Genomic DNA, 19,504 nt, shown 5'->3' on the forward strand with positions numbered 1-19,504 from the left:
GGTGAGTTGTTGCCAAGCCAGAGGAAACTCTTCCTTCTTTCTGGGGATGTAAAGTAAGCTTATTCCTCCTGAAGTATGTAAGGTAAGCTGCCAGGAGTAGTACCTGCATAAGAACCCTTCCTTCATTGAGGCTCTTCTCCATTTTGAATTAGATTTCCTTTATTCATTTTCACATTTCCCTCTTTTGATCAAGATCTTTCCTTGAAAGCATTGCTGCTCACGCATTTGGTTGGCTTTTTATTTACTAATTAAGCATTTTTGTCTGTGCCACTGAGCGGCAGAAAGGAGTTCTTGTCCCATGTTGCAGGGAGAGCATGAGGTGATGGAAACCATATTTGCGCAACAAAGACAGTAGAAAGAGTTTTCAGGTATTTTCCACTCTTGGGGTCATATCTTGTCTGGATTGTAAGCTTTGGAAATCATCTCAAAGTGTTGAGCAACATCATTCTATCTGGTGCATCACTTCTGTTGAGATTTGACAAGCAACAAATTTAAAAATAATTATGGGGATCCCTGGGTGGCTCAGCAGTTTGGCGTCTGCCTTTGGCCCAGGGCGCGATCCCGGAGTCCCGGGATCGAGTCCCACGTCGGGCTCCCCGCATGGAGCCTGCTTCTCCCTCCTCCTGTGTCTCTGCCTCTCTCTATATCTATCATAAATAAATGAATAAATCTAAAAAAATAAAAATAAAAATAATTATGCAAAACAGAATTAAAAGTAATGTAACAAATCCCATATGCATAATCGTTCAAAACCATGACCCAAATCTGAAGGTAGCCAACTAAACTAGTCAAAGGAGCAGGGAGATCAGGTGCAATTTGTTGTAACCAGTGTACTTATTCCCTATCTTGTGTAATTGAGTTTCTACCTCTCCGGAGGCATTTAGCCAGGTGCAGCAGGTGGTGTTTGCTATTGCACAAACGCCTTCTTGTTCAGCAAGTAACCAAGGACTATGCAATTGTCCAAAACTATCTTAGCCAGAGTCAAGTGATCATTGTTGGGCTGCTACTGCTTTGATGTGGAATTGGCTACCTCTCCTAATATTAGGGAGAGATTTCTGATCATCTGTTCATTGGTATTTACACCAATCCAAGGAAGAAAAACTTTCCCTATGGAGTCATGGATGTCTTTTAGAAGTTCCCATTTAAGGCAGCCACGGAGTCTCAGTGGATGGACAAATGAGAGGCTTCTGATTTGTTAGGCATGTTAACAGGGATGGTTAAATGTCCCAATAAGCTTTGGCCTCCAATTCACCAGCTATCTAAACATTCATATGCCCATAAAAATGCCATCCACTGAAGACAAAAATTAAAGCAGGGGGAGCACAGAGGACTTCAGCTGTCTGGTTATTGACAGATTCATTAGCTAGAATTTCCTACTTGAAATTTTCAAGCCAGAGATCTTGAGGTACCATCCCATCCTAAAGCTGTCTTTTCCAAAAACCTTGCAAAGAGGAGTTAGCCCATTTGTATTTCCCTTGGGTACAGAGAACAGATCATATTTCACTTAGGAAAAGACATAGATTGGGAGGAAGCAAAGATTGTATGATTGGCAAAGGTGGAGGTGTCTAGTTGAGCTAGCATGATTATGATTGTGGAAAGTATGGAAACACCTGGCCGTAATACCCTGCCCCATATAGGTAACATTCAAAGGCTTGTGGTTATAATTAGTAGTGGTATTTGAGACTAAGGAAAAATTGATTACAGGGAAGACCAAGGGGTCTCTGACATTGTGAATAGATTGGAGTTTCTGGTGATGGGTCCAACAGTCAGAAAGATTTGCCCCCCCCCCCTTTTTGCCCCTTTTGCAATAGATTGGGAAAGGTGAATAACAGCATTGTCTTTCCAAGAAAGAAAGAAAATAAGGTGAGAAACAATAGCAAGAAAAAAATATACAGGCCTAGTCCAATCATCTTGGGAAAGTTGTCTGCCTTGGTTGTCATTTGCTTCAAATCCTGGTCAGGTCCCTTCCAGACAGCAAGGTTGGAGGGAATCTTTCTGAAAGGGTCTTTTCTAGGTGATGAAATCTCCAAGCTGCAGATTATGATGGTGTCTAATGGTTTTGTCTCCTGGGAGCACCATGGAAAGATTGTTCTACTAAGTATAATAATTCTCTAAAGATTTTATTAGACCTTTGCAAAATTGAAGTATATCCCCTTTTATCAGCTGTAGATCAAAGGAAGCAGGGGTGAGGTAGGTGCATCGGGCATACTGTGATTATCTCAAAAAGGGAGCTTACCAGTGGGTAAGGGTTGGATCTGAGATTCAGAAGAACCAGTGGCAGTGCTTTTGGCCAGGGTGTTTCAGGGGTTTCTACAAATTTTGCTAATTCAGTCTTAATGATGAATTACCAGCTCAACTGGTTCTGAAAATTGGGGGTGGTAGGCACAGTGAACATGTTCTAAAACTGGCCAAACAGCACAAGTCTGTTGAAGCACCTGACCAGTAAAGTGGATTCCTTGATCACTAGGAAGTTCAAATGTGGGAAGGGGGGTGGTTTCCCAAGTAGGAATGATCCTTTCTAATAGGATCTTAGCCACGAAGGAAGTGGTGGCCTTTTTACAAGAACAGATTCTTATTGAACTCATGCAAATAATTATACTGTCATGAAAAAAAGTACTCAAGTTTCTGAATTATGGAGGGATCATTTAGGAAGAAAAAAATCATTTCATCTTTTTTTACAAAGATTTTACCCAATTGTTGTAAGCCATAGATCACTTAAGAGAAATTTTCTTCAACCCAGTTCAGTTATATGATCCTAAAGCTATCAGAGACCTATATCCTTGGTACTTGTCAGAGTCCTTTTCATGAATTTCTCATTAGATAAAATACATTTGCAAAAGCATTAGAGTAAAACAATAACTGTCTATAAATGACAAAAGACTTAAAAATGCCCATTTTTAAAGATCTGCTAACAGTTCATTACAACAGAATTGACAAGAAAATTTGCTTATTTCTATGACATATATTTTAAAATTATGACTAATATATCAGGACACACCTGAATTTTAGGAATTTCATATAAATTTTGCAGCACCTAATCACATACACATATACAAATATAAGGTAAAGAAGGTTTAGCATTACTTCTTACTTGACAAGCTTCTCATGTAGTTTAACATACCATATAAGCCTAATAAGTTTAACATTTCCCTTTTTGTAGGGAGAGAGAACAAATATTTTGAGATATTCTAGGAACCTCCTGGAAAAACTCAAGATAGTTTAAGGTCAAAAAGATTTCACCCAGAATTTGAATTTTGGCAAGTTTGTAAAAAATATAAAATTTTTTGAACACTTGACCAAATGGATCACAGAAAATTATGAAACAAGACTTAATTATTTTAACTAAAGTGACAAAAGCATTTTAAAGGCAAATACAGAAAGTTCTGTAGTTGCAAAAAGCCTTAGCTCCTTAGCACTTTTTAATAGGGAAGACTCTGTTTTTCTAAGTAATCAAAGACCTTATAAAGATAAAACACAGAATCTTTGTTTCCTAGGCAGATTACATTAAAGGTAAAGAAACTTTCTTTTACAATTTCTTACTAAGAGCAAACAAATAATCTAAGAAAACTTTGTCATTTTAATAGAAAAAGTAAATTTTAATTCGGTAGAAGTATACTTTTTTTTTTAAGGATTTTATTTATTTACTCATGAGAGACAGAGAGAAAGAAGTAGAGACATATGCAGAGACAGAAACAGGCTCCATGCAGGGAGCCCAATGTGGGACTTGATCCTGGGACTCTAGGATCACACCTTGAGCCAAAGGCAGACGCCCAACCACTGAGCCACCCAGGCGTCCCTTTAGCAATATATTTTTTATATGAAAATTCTTTCTCTTTTTTTAAATTTAAGTAAACCCATTTCAGTTTTAGCTGGACCACACAAAGAATTTCTTTCTAAAGATTCATTTTTCACAAACCTACAACTTAACAAATCTATTCAGCTTTTGTTCTATGTTATTCCTTTCTTATTCTTGTAATCATTTTACGTTAGGATAAAATCACTATCTTTTTCCTCAACAAAAAGATGAATTATCTATTCCTAATACTTCGTGTTACTGAAAACATCCTACTTTTCTTGCCTACCTTTCATATACAATCATTTTCTTTTTTAAAAAGTATTTTAATTATTTATTCATGAGAGACAGAGAGAGAGGCAGAGACATAGGCAGAGGGAGAAGCAGGCTCCATGCAGGAAGCCCTATGTGGGACTCAATCCTGGGTCTCCACGATCACTCCTTAGGCCGAAGGCAGTGCTAAACCACTGAGCCACCCAGGCTGCCCCAAAGTAGATACATCTATGTTCAGTAACTAATGTTTTAATATTTGATCTTGATGGAAAATGATCTAGATATTCAATGAAATTCCATCATTTAAAGTTTCAAGTTACCAAAATGATTTGGGGAAGTTATGTTTTAAGCACATATACCATAAAACATAATTATGGCACTTTAAAAGATTCTCATCCCACTTTTATCTATCTAAATAATTTGTTCCTCAAAACTATGTCTAGATTACTCACAAAACCTAATGAGATATTTGACAAAATCAGCCATCATCTCAAGTGAATTTTCCTGCTGACAAATTTTGCAACAGAAATAACATGAACTTATCTGATTACATTTAACGTTGATAACTCTGAAGACATGCTTGTTTTTATGAAACCAACAAACTTAAACTAGCTTTTAGTTTATCTCAGACCGTGTGAACTCAAAAAACATTTGGTTCACTCTATTTAATTTATAGGACTTATTTTTTAAGCCAATTAAGTAGAATTTTTTACAAATTAATTTTGGCAGTATCATCCAGAGGTAGAAAATGTATGTATGTCTACATACATACATGGATATGTAACATCCATACATAACATATAGATAGACACAGAGATCTTATAACTTTTGTTTTAAAAATTTTAAAATATAGACCTACATAACATATAGATAGACACAGAGATCTTATAACTTTTGTTTTAAAATTTTTAGTTATGTGTCAGGTACAAAACTCGAAAGAATAGTTGGATCCAAACTATGTTTCTGGTAATGGCCTAAGTTAGGTTTACCTCTTCAGATGGCCAACGTTTTTTACTAAATATTTTTTTATTGGTATACTATAAGGATCCTTTTAGAGTTATTTTTGGAGCCATTTTGTTTTTCAGGACCTTCTGCATTCCAATCTAAGAATGCATTCCATTGTCACTGAGATGTTTGGAATCTTCTCTTTTAAGGCATCCCCTTAAGGTGGATTTATCTAAAACAAAGTTTTCCCAGAATGGTCATTACAATTCCAAAGTATCCAGAAATTTACCCAGTTTTCAGAAAGGTACAAGAATCTGGTCCAAGGATTACATGGAACCCATTTTGCCTTTGGATTCTCTAAAACATACCATGAGGGGCCCTGTTTTCCAACAGCTGTTTTAAAACACTGGGAATCACGTGTATTCCCACATTTTGAACAGGATGGGTGAGTTACCAAGAAGCTTCAACAAACAGAAACAGAAACAGAGGAGAATAAACAAAAATAGAGACCAAGTATGCACAGTAACATTGGAGAACTGAGAACGCAAACAAAACAAAACAAGCAGAAATTTAGAAAACAAAACATACTCACCAGAAAGGGTGACACTTTCATAAAAACAGACCCCAAGTAAAATCCAAAAGCTTCACCAAGAGGAGAAAGCTTGAATGGAGAGGAGACTCACCCAAACCAAAATCGAAGAAGACTATGCACCTTGTGAAGAATACAAGGGGTTCAAGTGGATACTGTGCATAGTCCTGGCCGTTGGTAGTTCCTCAGAGGTTTGTCTCCTTTGGATCCAACCTGTAACACCAAGAAATGTCAATCATTAAAAGAAGAAGGTAAACAGTTTAGCCCCGCCCCCCCAAATCGACCTTATTTGGGGATAGCAGAGAACTCAGAACAAGCAAACCTTAGCTATCCCTAGGCAAGTTCAAAGAACAAAGGAATAGAGCACCCTTTAATAGAGGAAAGGAAAAAGTTTGGAGGAGTTTTTTTGAACAAAAATTCATTGGAGGAGAGCAAGAGTTCAGGATTGTGGTGATTTCACATTGGTGGAGTTGTTGCTGGGCAAGGAGAAAAACCTTCCTTCTTCTCACTGATGTATGTAAAGGAAGCTATGACTAGCAGCACAGAAGTGAGAACCCTTCCTGGCTTCCTGTCTCCATTTTGAATTAGTTTTTCTTTATTCATTCTCTTACTATGATACCCCTCCTTGCACTATTTCTATTAATTTTTTAAAAAGGTGCTTCTTCAAAAAAGTCTTAAACATTTCTAAATCTATTCTGAGTTTTGGCATATTTTATAAACACTTAATTGGAAAGTTTGCTTTTCTGTGGTCTTAAGTAGATACAACTGAAATTACTTTTCCTTAAGGGTTTGGTACAATTACCCTAAGGAAGCATCCAGACCTAGTGTTTTGAGGGAGGTTAGCTTTATTTCTGTAGGATGGTGCCTTTATTTCTTATTTTGTGTTAAATGTCCTCTATTTTTTCTTGATTATATTACCTAATGGTTTATCTATTTTATTGACTTTTAAATCTCATTTCTTCTTCCTAGCTGTATTATTCTTAAATCCTTCTTTTTTAATAGCTTAATTGAGATCTAATTCACATACTCTACAATTAATTCATTTAAAGTTCACAATTCAGTGTTTTTATTATATTCACAGTTGTGCAACCATCACCACAACCTCATTTTGGACTTTTGTCACTCTATACTCAGCCACCCCTCTTCATCTTTTCCTAACTTCTTGCATTTGATACTTATTTTATTCTTTTTTATTCACTTGGTTATTTAAGGCTTTTTCCTGATCACATTATGTTTTTGTATTATTTTTAGTTTGGAGATTTTTTTTTTAGGTTGTCTTTGAAACCTAATTTATGGCTTCTTTTGGAGAATATCCGTTAGTATTTGAAAAGAAGTAATCATTTCTGTGTTCAGAATATCAGGGTTGATGTATCTATTGGAATTATCTTAATAATAATATCATTTAAGGGCACCTGGCTGGCTCAGCAGTGGAACATGCAACTGTTGATTGTGGGATTGAGTTCAAGCCCTGCATTGGGCATGGAGCCTACTTTAATAATAATAATAATAATAATAATAATAATAATAATAATGTCATTTAAGTTTTTAAATTTTCCCCCTCTTTATGTGTCATGGATTTCAAGAGGTCATTTAATCTTTCCCACTCCTAATATGATTATATTTTTTTCTGTCTCCTTTTTTATACTTGATGCTTCAGTAGTTGATTCACAGATATTCATAACTGTCTCTTTATCAATCATGAAGTGGTCATAACTGTCCTCAGTTCAAATTTTTCTGATGCTAACATCGTAAACTTGGCTTTTGTTATTGTTGTGGTTTCTGTTTAGTTGCAACATTGTAATATGCCTTGACCTACACTTTTAACTTTCCACTTTTCTGAATCACATTCTATTAGGTGTGTCACACGACAACAGCAAAATGTCTTTGCTTTAAGACCTAATCAGAATTTTTTGATACAGTAGTTTAACACATTTATATCAGATAATATAAATGTATTTGGATTTAATATTGTTATTTTATATCATGCTTTCTGTTTGATATCTCAAGATATCTTTCATTGTAGGTCTCTTTGTTTTATATTTCATCCTATAACTTAGAAATTTTATTTTTGTTCAATAAGTTCCTTTTACAACTATATATTTAGATAATTTCTTTAATCTTCCATTTCTTCAGTTTCTTTTAATACCCAGAAAGGAACAATAATGAAATTAGTATAATTCTCTTTTCCTTCTCCTTTTCCCTTTACTACCCATTTTTAAATCATATTCTCTTAGTATTTATCTTTGTAGTTTTAGATATAGTTGTATATCTAGCACTTGATTTATCAACTTAATCTAATAAATTTTGACAAGTAGAAATAAAGTAGCATACCTGCTCTATTTCTTACTTTTCTCCCTTTTCTCTACCACCACTACCATTTGTTACCCACTTTGATAATGTTAGCTTATACATCACAGTATATGTATGTGTTCAATAGCTATTACTAGTCATGCTGCATAATGAACCGCCCCAAACTCACTGGCTTACAGAAGAAACATTTATTCTCTCTCATGTACCCAAAGGATCATTAATATAGACTCAGCTCTAGTGGATTTGGTTTCAAGATGAAAGCTGATCCTGCTCTGCTCCCCTCTCTGTCATCTTCCTTGGTCCATGGGTTGGCCAGGTCATGTTCCCCTCATAATGATGAAAGAAATTCAAGAATAATGAGCAGATGTGGCTCTGTACTAATCATTCTGTACAAATTCCATTGGCCAAAGCAAGTCAGAGAGCCAACTGCAAAGTCACATTGCAAAGGGAATGAATTCTAGGAGGCTAAAAAAAAAAAAAAAAACTGGAAACAATAGTATAATCTACAAAAATATGTTAGCATAATTCCCAGATTTGTTTTAGCTCATTTCTATAGTTACAGATTCACTGCTCATTATGGATCCTATTGCCACAGTTTATGCAATTATCTCTGGCTTGCTGAAGTTTTCTCCCTGAGAATAGTATCCCCTAAGATAATTCATGTTCTAAAATGTTGGCCTGTTGAGTGTGAATTTTTTTTTCTTGAAACATTTTTTGCACAATAATTAAAATATAACAAATCACATGTTTGTAAGTACACAATTTGATAACTTCGAACTTATGTATACACAGTGAAACCATCACCACAGTCCAAGATAGTGGACGTATCCCTCATCCTCAACATTTCCCTCCTGCCCTTTTATTCTGTCCTTCCTGCCCCTCCCCTCCTTTCACTCCCAAGTAATCAACAGTCTGCTTTCTGTCACTATAACTTGCATCATCCAGAGTTTTATATAAATGAAATAATACATTACATACTTTTTGCCTGGTTTCTTTCACTTGATATAACTATTTTGAGATTCATTTATGTAGTTGTGTATATGAATGGTTGCTTTTTATTGTTAAGTAGCATTACTTTGAATGGATATACCTAATTTGTTTCTCCATTCATGAACTTGTGGAAAATTTAGGTTGTTTCCACTTTGGGGCTATTACAAATATGGCCACTATGAGCATTTATGTACAAAGCCTTGTATGGACATATATTTCCTTTTCTCTTGGGTAAATACCTAGGAGGTAAATGAATGGATCATATGGTAGAAGTATGTTTAACAGAAACTGCTTAGAATATTTTCAAGAGTGGCTTTATATTTCCACCAGCAGTGTTTGAAAGTTGTTTCTTCAATAACCTTGTTAACAATAGGTATTGTACTAATTTTAATTGAACTTTAGTTATTCTTAAAAGGGTGTAGTGTTGTTTTGTTATGAATTTAATTTGCATTTTTCTAACGATAAAGCTATTGAGCAGCTTTTTATATCCTTATTATCCATATATCTTATTTGATGAAATGTCTATTCAAATCATCTACCCATTTTTTAAATTGAGCTGCTTTCTTATTTTTGAATTATGAGAGTTCTTTTATATTCACAATACAAATATTTTCTTAGGCATATGATTTGCAAAGATTTTTTCCTCTCAGTACACATCATTGTCTTTTATTCTCTTAACAGTGTCTTTTGAAAAACAGAAGTTTTCAGATTTGATAAAGTGCAGTTTATCAATCTGTTCTTGTATGTATTGTCCTTTTGATGCCATATCTTACCTAATTCAAAATCACAACGATTTTCTACTAGGTTTTCTTCTAGGATTTTGATACAATTGTACTGAAGATGTAGATTGCATTGGGTAATACTAGCATTTTAAGAATATTATCTTCCAATCCATGGACATGGGATGCCTTTTTATTTATTTAAATATCCTTTCAGAGGGATCCCTGGGTGGCTCAGCGGTTTAGTGCCTGCCTTTGGCCCAGGGAGCAATCCTGGAGTCCCGGGATCAAGTCCCACATCGGGCTCCCTGCATGGAGCCTGCGTCTCCCTCTGCCTGTGTCTCTGCCTCTCTCTCTCTCTCCCTGTGTCTCTCATGAATAAATAAAATCTTTAAAAAAAAATATCCTTTCGTTGCTTTCAGCAATGCTTTATATTTTTCAGTGTACACATTTCTCACTTTCTTGATTAAATTTATTCCTAGTTATTTTATTTTGTGTGCAATTACAAATTAATTATTTTGTAAATTTTGTTTTCAAGTTCATTGTTTATATATAGAAAGACAATGAATTTATTTTAAAGATTTTATTAATTTATTCATGAGAGACACAGAGATAGCTGAGAGGCAGAGACACAGGCAGAGGGAGAAGCAGGCTCCATGCAGGGAGTCCGACATGGGACTCGATTCCAGGGCTCCAGGACCATGCCCTGGGCTGAAGGCAGGTGCTAAACCACTGAGCCACTGGGGCTGCCCGACAATCTTACCTAGAAGAAGACATAAATAAAATCTTTTTAAAAAAAAGAAGAATTTTTGGATCTACATTAATAAAGAATATCAGTCTGGATTTTTAAAAATATTTTATTTAATTTATTCATGAGAGAAAGAGAGAGGCAGAGACACAGGCAGAGGGAGAAGCAGGCTCCATGCAGAAGCCTGATGTGGGATTCGATCCCGGGACTACAGGATCATTCCCCGAGCCGCAAGCAGGTGCTAAACTGCTGAGCCACCCAGGCATCCCTGTCTGTAGGTTTTTAATGGTATCTTTGTCAGCCTTACTTTGGTGTTGGTGTAATACTTGCTTCACAGAATAAGTTAGGAAGTCTTCCTTCTATTTTTTGGAAGAGTTTGAGAAGGATTACTTTTCATTCTTTCTTAAATGTTGGGGAAAATTCACCAGCGAGGCCATCTGGACCTGAGTTTTTCATGTTTAGAGGTTTATGATTACTGATTCAATCTGTATACTTGCTAGAGTATACTATAGGCCTACTTGGATTTTCTATTTCTTCTTGAGTGGGTTTTGGTAATTTGTATCTTTCTAGGAATGTGTCCATTTTGTGTAGGTTTTATAATTTGTTGGCATATAATTGTTCTTAGTATTCTCTTATTATTATTATTCTTACTTCTGTAAAGTCAGTAGTACTATCCCCACTTTTATTTCTGATTTTAGTTATTTGCTTGTTTTTCCTTAGTCTAACTAAAAGTTTGTCAATTCTGTTAATCTTTTCAAAGAACCAACTTTTGGTTTCATTGGCTCTCTCTGTTGTCTTACTAGTTGTTTATATGTTTATCTCTAATCTTTAAGATTTTAATATATTTATTTATTTTAGAGGGAGAGAGAAAAAAATCTCAAGCAGACTCCATGGTGAGCCCTGACCCTGATATAGGGCTCAATTTCACAACCCTGAGATCATGACCTGAGCCAAAATTAAGAGTCAGACACTTAACCGACTGAACCACCCAGGTGCCCCATCTCTAATCTTTATTATTTATTTCCTCTGCTAGCTTTTGGTTTAGTTTGGCCTTCTTTTTTCCAATTTCTTGAGTTGTAAAGCTAAGTTATGGGCTTCCAGTTTCTTCTTTTTTAATGTAGGCATTTACAGTAGTAAATTTTCCTCTGAGCATTGCTTTTGCTGCTTTCCATAAATATGTTATCTTACTATTCTCTTGCCTCTGTGGTTTTTGATGAGAAGTCAACTTTTGTCTAGATTTTCTAGATTTTCCTTGTGTCTGGCTTTTGAATGGAATATAACTGAATTGAATTGAATATAATGTATTGCTGTGTAGATTTCTTTTGTTTATCATTTTGGTTTAATTTATCAAATTGATTTCCAAACTTATCAAATTTGAAAAGTTTTGGCCATCATTTCTGCAAATATTCCCTAGGACTCCTATTATCTATAAGGTAGTATGTTTGATGGCATCCAATAGGCACCTTACGCTCTGTTCACTTTTCTTGTTCTTTTTTAAAAAATAGACTTCAATTTTCAGAGCAGTTTAGGTTCACAGCAATATTAAGCAGGGACAGAGATTTTCCATATAACAACTCATGTGCTCTCACATGCATGGCTTCCCCTGTTATCAGCATTCCCCACTGGAGTAGTTAGTACATTTGCTACAATTGATGAACCTATATTGATGCATCATTAGCACCAAAGCCCATAGTTTACATTAGGAATGACTTTTTCTGTACATTGTATGGCTTTTGGCAAATGTGAAATGAATGTATTCATCATTATGTTATCATACAGTATTTTTACTGTCCTAAAAATCCTCCATGCTCCTCTTACTCAGCCTGCTCACCCCAACCCCTGGCAACCACTTTTTTTTCTTTTTAAGATTTATTTATTCATGGGATCCCTGGGTGGTGCAGCGGTTTAGCGCCTGCCTTTGGCCCAGGGCGCGATCCTGGAGACCCGGGATCAAATCCCACGTCGGGCTCCCGGTGCATGGAGCCTGCTTCTCCCTCTGCCTATGTCTCTGCCTCTCTCTCTCTGTGTGTGTGACTATCACAAATAAATAGAAAAAAAATTTAAAAAAAAAGATTTATTTATTCATGCAAGACACAGAGAGAGAGATAGAGACATAGGCAGAGGGAGAAGCAAGCTCCCTGCAGGGAGCCTGATGCAGGAATCAATCCCAGAACTCTGGGATCACAACCTGAACCAAAGGCAAATGCTCAACCACTGAGCCACACAGGTGTCCCATCACTGATTTTTTTTTTTTTTTTTTTTACTGTCTTACAGTTTTGCCTTTCCGAAAATGCCATATAATTGAAATTGTGTAGTATGTAGCCTTTCATATTGACTTTTTTCACTTAGTAGTATGTGTTTAAGATTCCTCCATGTCATTTTTGGCTTTATAATTCATTTAAGAAAATCACTGAATAATTTTTCATTGCCTGGATGTACCACAGTTTATTTATCCATTGGTGAATGGATGATGGAATGGTGATGGAACCTACCAAAGGACTGCTTAGTTGCTTCCAAGTTTTGGCAATAATGAATAAACCTGCTATAAACATCTGTGTGGATTTTGTGTGGACATAATTTTTCAATTATTTTGATTAAATGCCAAGGAATGCAATTGCTAGACCATATGCTACAAGTATTTAGCTTTGTAAGAAACTGCCAAACTTCCAGTACAAACTGGCTGTACTATTTTGCATTCCCACCAGCAATAAATGAGAGTTCCTGTTGCTCCACATCATTGACAGTGTTTGTCAGTGTTTAGGTTTTTGGCTATTCTAATAGGTATGAGGTGGTATCTCATTGTTTTAATTTCAATTTCCCAGATGATGTATGATACAGAGCATCTTTTCATATGTTTATTTGACATCTGTTTATGAGGTGTCTGTTAAAGTCTCTGGCTAATTTTTTAAAAATCAGATTGTTTATTTTCTTAGTTGGGTCTTTTTTAAAACAAAATTTATGTATTTTTTCATGAGAGACACAGAGAGAGGCAGAGATATAGGCAGAGGGAGAAGCAGGCTCCCCGTGGGGAGCCTGATGCAGGACTCGATTCCAGAACCCTAGGATCATAACTTGAGCCAAAGGCAGATGCTCAACCACTGAGCCACCCAGGTGCCCCTCTTAGTTGGGTTTTGAAAGTTCTTTTTTATATTTTGCTGAGCTGTCCTTTATTAGATATATCTTTTGAAATATCTTTCCCCAGTCTGTGGATTGTCTTTTCATATTCTTGATTCTGTATTTCAAAGAACAGACTTTTTTAAAAAATGAAGTCCAGCTTATCAATTATATCTTTCATGGATTGCACCTTTGGTATCATAGGCAAAAAGTCATTGCCAAATGTAAGATCATTTATATTTTTTCCTGTGTTGTTATATAGTTTTATTGTTTGTGTTTTACATTTAGGTCTGTGATCCATTTTGAGTTCATGTTTGTGGAGGATATAAAGTCTGCCTAGAATCAATTTTTTCCACGTGGATATACAGTTATCTGGCACCATTTATTGGAAAGACTATATTTTCTCCATTGTATTGCACTTATTTACATGTGTCTATTTCTAGGCTTTCTATTATGTTCTGCTGATCTATTATCTATTCTTTCACCATTACCACACTGTCTTGATTATGCTGGACTTTGAGTAAATCTTAAAGTGATAATCTTTCAGTTTTATATTCTTTATATTTTTAAAAAAGATTTATTATTTGAGAGAGAGAGAAAAAGAGCTAGAGTAAGCAGGGAGAGTGGCAGAGAAGGAGAGGATATCTAGCAGACTCCACACTGAGTGTAGAGTTTGACTCAGGCGTTGGTCTCATGATCCATGAGATCATGATCTGAGCCAAAGCCAAGAATTGGACACTGAACTGACTGAGCCACTCAGGCATCTCCCCACCACCACCACCAGTTTTGTTCTTATGTTCAATATTGTGTTGTCTGTTCTGGGTTTTTTGCATCTCCATATAAACATCAAAATAATTTTGTCGATATCCACAAAATAACTTGCTGGATTTTGGTTGGGATTGCATTGAATCTATAGATCAAGTTGAGAAGCACTTGACAATATTCTTGACAATATTGACTGTTGCCATCCATCAGCATGGACTATCTATTTATTTAGCTCTTCTTTAATTTCTTTCATCTGATTTTTGTAGTTTTTCTCATTCTAGATCTTATACGTATTTGGTAGATGTATACTTAAGTACTTCATTATTTTGAAGTGCTAAGAAATGATATTATGTTTTTTAATTTCAAATTCCACTTGTTCATTTCTGGTATATAGAAAATTATGGACTTTTATACGTAAACATTGCAGTATTGCTATAACTGCCTCTTAGTTCCAGGAGTATTTTGTTGGTTATTTTGGATTTTCTACATACACAGTTATATTATCTGTGAACAAAGACAATTTTATTTTTTCCTTCCCAACTTGTATGTTTTATTTCCTTTTCTTGCTTTATTTCATTAGCTTCAACTTTCAATACAATGTTGAAAAGAAGTGGTGAGCGGGGACATTCTTTACCTGATCTTGGAAAGCTGCAAATTTCTCACCATTAAGTATGATGTTATAGGGTTTTCCAGATATACTTTATCAAGTTGAGGATGTTCCTCTCTTAGTTTACCAAGTTTTTATCATTAGTGGATGTTAGATCTTGTCAAATGCTTTTTCTACATCTATTGATATGATCATGTTATTTTTCTTCTTTAGTGTATTAGTCTGATGGATTACATCAATTTTTTTCTTTTTTTTTCACTTTTTTGTTGTTTTTATTATGTACTACATTAATACACTGCGTTACCATCTAGAAGGGGTAGATGAGCATAACCAAGTTATTTTTCATCAATCAGGAAAATTATTCTTTAATCAGTATTTTCCAAACCCTTTGATGCATAGTAAGTAACAACTAACTCCAGAGATGTGCCTATCTCTTTCCATCAAACTCCGGTGATATGAATAATAGGCAGCCCTTTTTTCCTTGCCCCCATTAGTGAGCCTGTGGATGTGTGTAGTGGCTATATGGAGGATGAACAAGCACATGGCCATGAACCCAATCCCAGGTAGAAACTCAAACCAAATCACATGTTGGTTGCCAAAGCTAAACCCTTCCTTTCTGGCCTCTTAAAGGAGACCCAGCCTTATTAATTGATTTTCTAATCTGAATAGCCTTACATACCTGGGATAAATCTCACTTGTTTGTGGTATATAACCCTTTTTATGCATTATTGGAAAGATTTGCCAATTTTATTTTGAAGATTCTTGTGTCTCTGTTCATAAGAGATACTGATTTGCAGTTTTCTTATGATGTTTTTGTCTGCTTTCAGTATTTTGTATTTGGTTTTAGGGTATGCTAGGCTCATAGAATGAGTCAGGAAGAATTCTCTCTGCCTTTAACTTCTGAAAGAGATTCTAGAGAATTGATCTGATTTAAATGTTTCATATAGTTTACCAGTGAACCCATCTTGGCCTGCTACTTTCTCTTTTGGAAGGCTATTAATTTTTTTTAATTAATTAATTAATTAACTTATTTATTTATTTATTTTCCCAAGCCAAACTGTATCCAGCGTTATTAAAGATACTTTTCATAAACAATCATAGTATTTCAGGCAGGACATGGGCGGACGATCGTTAACAGTATACAGCAACTTTCAAGCTCCCTTCTTCAATGGACTACCAAAATCAGAAAGCCACTATAAAACCCAGTGAAGCCTTCATGTGGTGCTCTGAACAGGGAAAGTTTAGAGTGAGGGTTGACAATTCACATTTAGAATGTTGTTTAACAACTTTTCACAAGCTGACCCTGACTTTCAGGAAATGAAATGAAAATGGCAGAATTATCAATCTGAAGATCCACAAGCTAAAAAAAGGAACTCTTTTGAGGGATGCCACCTCAGTGGTGACACTGTAAAGTCTAGATTGCCTGACATACTGGGAACCATTTCATGGGGTCAGATTCCAACAGGTCTCTGGGCTTAAGGGAGTCAAGTTTATGTTGAAGGCAGAGGAAAAAGAGGGCATAAAAAATGAATTTTAGTTTTTGCACACCACCAAGGTGCCTCATGTGTGTCAACATCAAGGAGTCCCTCCTCCTGGGAGCCAAGAGGAAGTTTCTCAAAACTAGAAGGGAAAGGTGTTTTTCCCCTTGCTATTAATTTAGCTTCGGAGATATTCTATTAGTGACATATGCCCTTCCCCCAAAACAACAAGGAAGTGTTCCGTGTGCTAACAACATAGCTTAAAAAAAAAGGAAAACAAAATTCTGCATTTTTATAAAACTTGATAAAAAGTAGTGTTTCAAACTGTACAATCACCAGAGGTACAGTTATCAAAAATGCACATACTTCATTTGGCATCTCCAGCACCTTCAGCTTTCTGTGCCTGGTCTGTTTTGGCATCTCCATTTTCTGCAAGGTTATTTCCATCTTTGCCAGCATCAGCTTTCCCTTTTCTCCCTTTGGGTACCTTCTCTCCCTTCTTTGCAGAGGCTTTTTAGGCTTGGGCTCTGTCTTTGGAGGAGCAGGTTTAGCAAATAACCTTGCGGATCTTCTCTGTGGCTCATCCTTCACCTTGCCTTTATCTCCTTTAGCATCCCTTTTAGCCTTTCTCTTAGGCATGGTGGCCACAGGGGCGGACATAAGCACTGGACACGGAGATGCAGCGGCAGGCGGGCTTTGGCCGGTCCGGGGGTCGTTCTCGCCTTTTCTTCTAACGCCTATTAATTTTAGATTTGATTTTTTAAATAAATATTGCTTCTCTCTCTCTCTCTCTCTCTCTCTCTCTTTTGAGTTGCTTATCTCTTCTTGTGTGAATTTTGGCAGGTTGTATCTTTCAAGAAATTCATCCATTTTGTCTACGTTATCAAATGTGGGCAGATAGTTGTTCATAGTATTCTTTTATCATTCTTTTAATCTCCATGGGGTCTGTATTATTGTTCTCTCTTTCATTTCTGATATTAATAATTTGTGTCCTCACCTTTTTTTCTTAGTTATCCTGGCTAGAGGCTTATTGATTTTATTGATTTCTTCAAAGAACCAGCTATTTGTTTCATTGATTTTCTCCACTAATTTCCTGTTTTTGATTTCATATTTTTATTATTTATTCTATTTGGTATAGTCTGGGTTTAATTTGCTCTTATTTTTCTAGTTTCCTAGGGTAGAAGCTTAGATTATTTTTAATCTTTCTTCTTTTCTAGTATGTACATTCAATACTATAAATATCCCTCTGAGCAGTCCTTTCACTATATCCCACAGATTTTGAGAACTTGTGTTTTCATTTTCATTTAGGTCAAATATTTTTAAATTTCTCTTGAGATTTCTTCTTTGACCCATGTGTCACTTAGAAATGTGTTGTTTATTCTTTGAGTATTTGGATATTTTCTAGCTATCTTTTCTGTTATTTTTTTAAAAGATTTTTATTTATTCATTCATGAGAGACACAGAGAGAGAGGCAGAGACACAGGCAGAGGGAGAAGCAGGCTCCACACGGGGAGCCTGATGTGGGACTTGATCCCGGGACTCTGGATCATGACCTGAGCCAAAGGCAGATGCTCAACCACTGAGCCACCCAGGTGTCCCTCTTTTCTGTTATTAAATTCTAGTTTAATTCTACTATGGTCCAGAAGAAGTCATTATATGATTTATATTCTTTGAAATTTGTTAAGGTATGTTTTATGGCTTAGAATTTGGTCTATCTTGGTGAATGTTCCATAGGAACTTGAGAAGAATGTGTAGTTTCTTGTTGGATGAAGTAATCTATAGATGTGCATTATATCCAGTTCATCAATGGTGTTGTTGATTTCTAGTATGTATTCAGTGGTTTTCTGCCAGCTAGATCTGTTCATTTCTGACACAGGTGTATTAAAGTCTCCAACTATAATAATGGATACATCTATTTTTCCTTGCAGTTCTGTCTTTGCCTGATGTTGTTTGATGCTCTGTTGTTTGGTGCATACATGTTAAGTCATGTTATGTCTTCTTGGAAAATTGATCCCTTTAACACTACAATAATGCCCCTCTTTATCCCTAAAAACTTTCCTTTTTATGAAGTGTTCTCTGTTTGAAATTAATATTGCTTTTCCCACTTTGTTCGGTTTAGAGTTGGCATGTTATCTCTTTCTCCATCCCTTTACTTTTAATTTATATATTTTTTATATTTAAAATAAGTTAATATATAGTTGGATCCTTTTTAAAAAAGATTTTATTTATTTGAGAGCATGAGTGTACATGTGTGCATGATAAAGAGAGCAAGAGAAAGCTTGAGTGAGGGGAGAAGCATAGGGAGAGAATCTTAAGCATTGCACTCCTCACTAAGCATGGAGCGTAACTCAGGGTTCTATCTCAGGACCTCGAGATCATGACATCAGCCAAATTCAAGAGCCATATGCTTAACCGACTGAGTCACCCAGGTGCCCTGGGTCTTGTTTTTTGATCCATTCCAACACATGGCACAGTTAGACCATTTATATTCAAAGTTATTATTGATACAGTTGGATTAATATTTACCATATCTGTTGCCTTTTTCCATTTGTTGCCTTTGTTCTTATTTTTTGTCTTCCAATATTTTTCTGCCTTTTGTCATTTTAATTAAGCATTTTATATAATTTCATTTTCTCTCCTTTTAGCATATAATTTATACTTTACCCCTTTATTCAGTGATTGCCCTAGAATTTGCAATACATTTATAACTAATTCAAGCCTACTTTAAATAACACTGTGCTGTTTCCCAGGTAGTGTGAATACCTTTTAAAAAACAAATAATGGGGATGCCTGGGAGGTTCAGCAGTTAGGCGTCTGCCTTTGGCTCAGGGCGTGATCTTGGAGTCCCAAGATCGAGTCCCACATCGGGCTTCCTGCATGGAGCCCGCTTCTCCCTCTGCCTGTTGTCTCTGCCTCTCTCTGCATCTCTCATGAATAAATAAAATCTTAAAGAAAAAACAAATAATGCTAATTCCTCCATTTCTTCCCTAATATCATAAGTGATATCATTGTCATCACTTATTTTATTTATACATAAGCATATATATACATTGTTGTTCTTATTATTTTGAACAAACGTAATCTGTTAGATCAGTTAAACATAAGGACAATAACTTTTATTTTACCTTCAATTTATCCAGTGCTCCTCCTTTCTTTTAGTAGAGCTGAGTTTT

At 35.7% G+C, this 19,504-nt stretch overlaps 1 long non-coding RNA gene and 1 pseudogene across 1 annotated transcript in view; one reads left to right on the forward strand and one right to left on the reverse strand.

The window, feature by feature from the left end:
* The window catches only part of LOC140615994 (uncharacterized), a 76,659-nt gene that overhangs the window by 2,206 nt on the left and 54,949 nt on the right, over positions 1-19,504 (forward strand). The gene's annotated exons all lie outside the window — the stretch shown is intronic.
* LOC140616486 (NADH dehydrogenase [ubiquinone] 1 alpha subcomplex subunit 1 pseudogene) lies at positions 15,223-15,402 on the reverse strand (annotated as a pseudogene).

Source organism: Canis lupus, chromosome 24 (genome assembly GCF_048164855.1).
Source record: "Canis lupus baileyi chromosome 24, mCanLup2.hap1, whole genome shotgun sequence".
Taxonomy (NCBI): domain Eukaryota; kingdom Metazoa; phylum Chordata; class Mammalia; order Carnivora; family Canidae; genus Canis; species Canis lupus.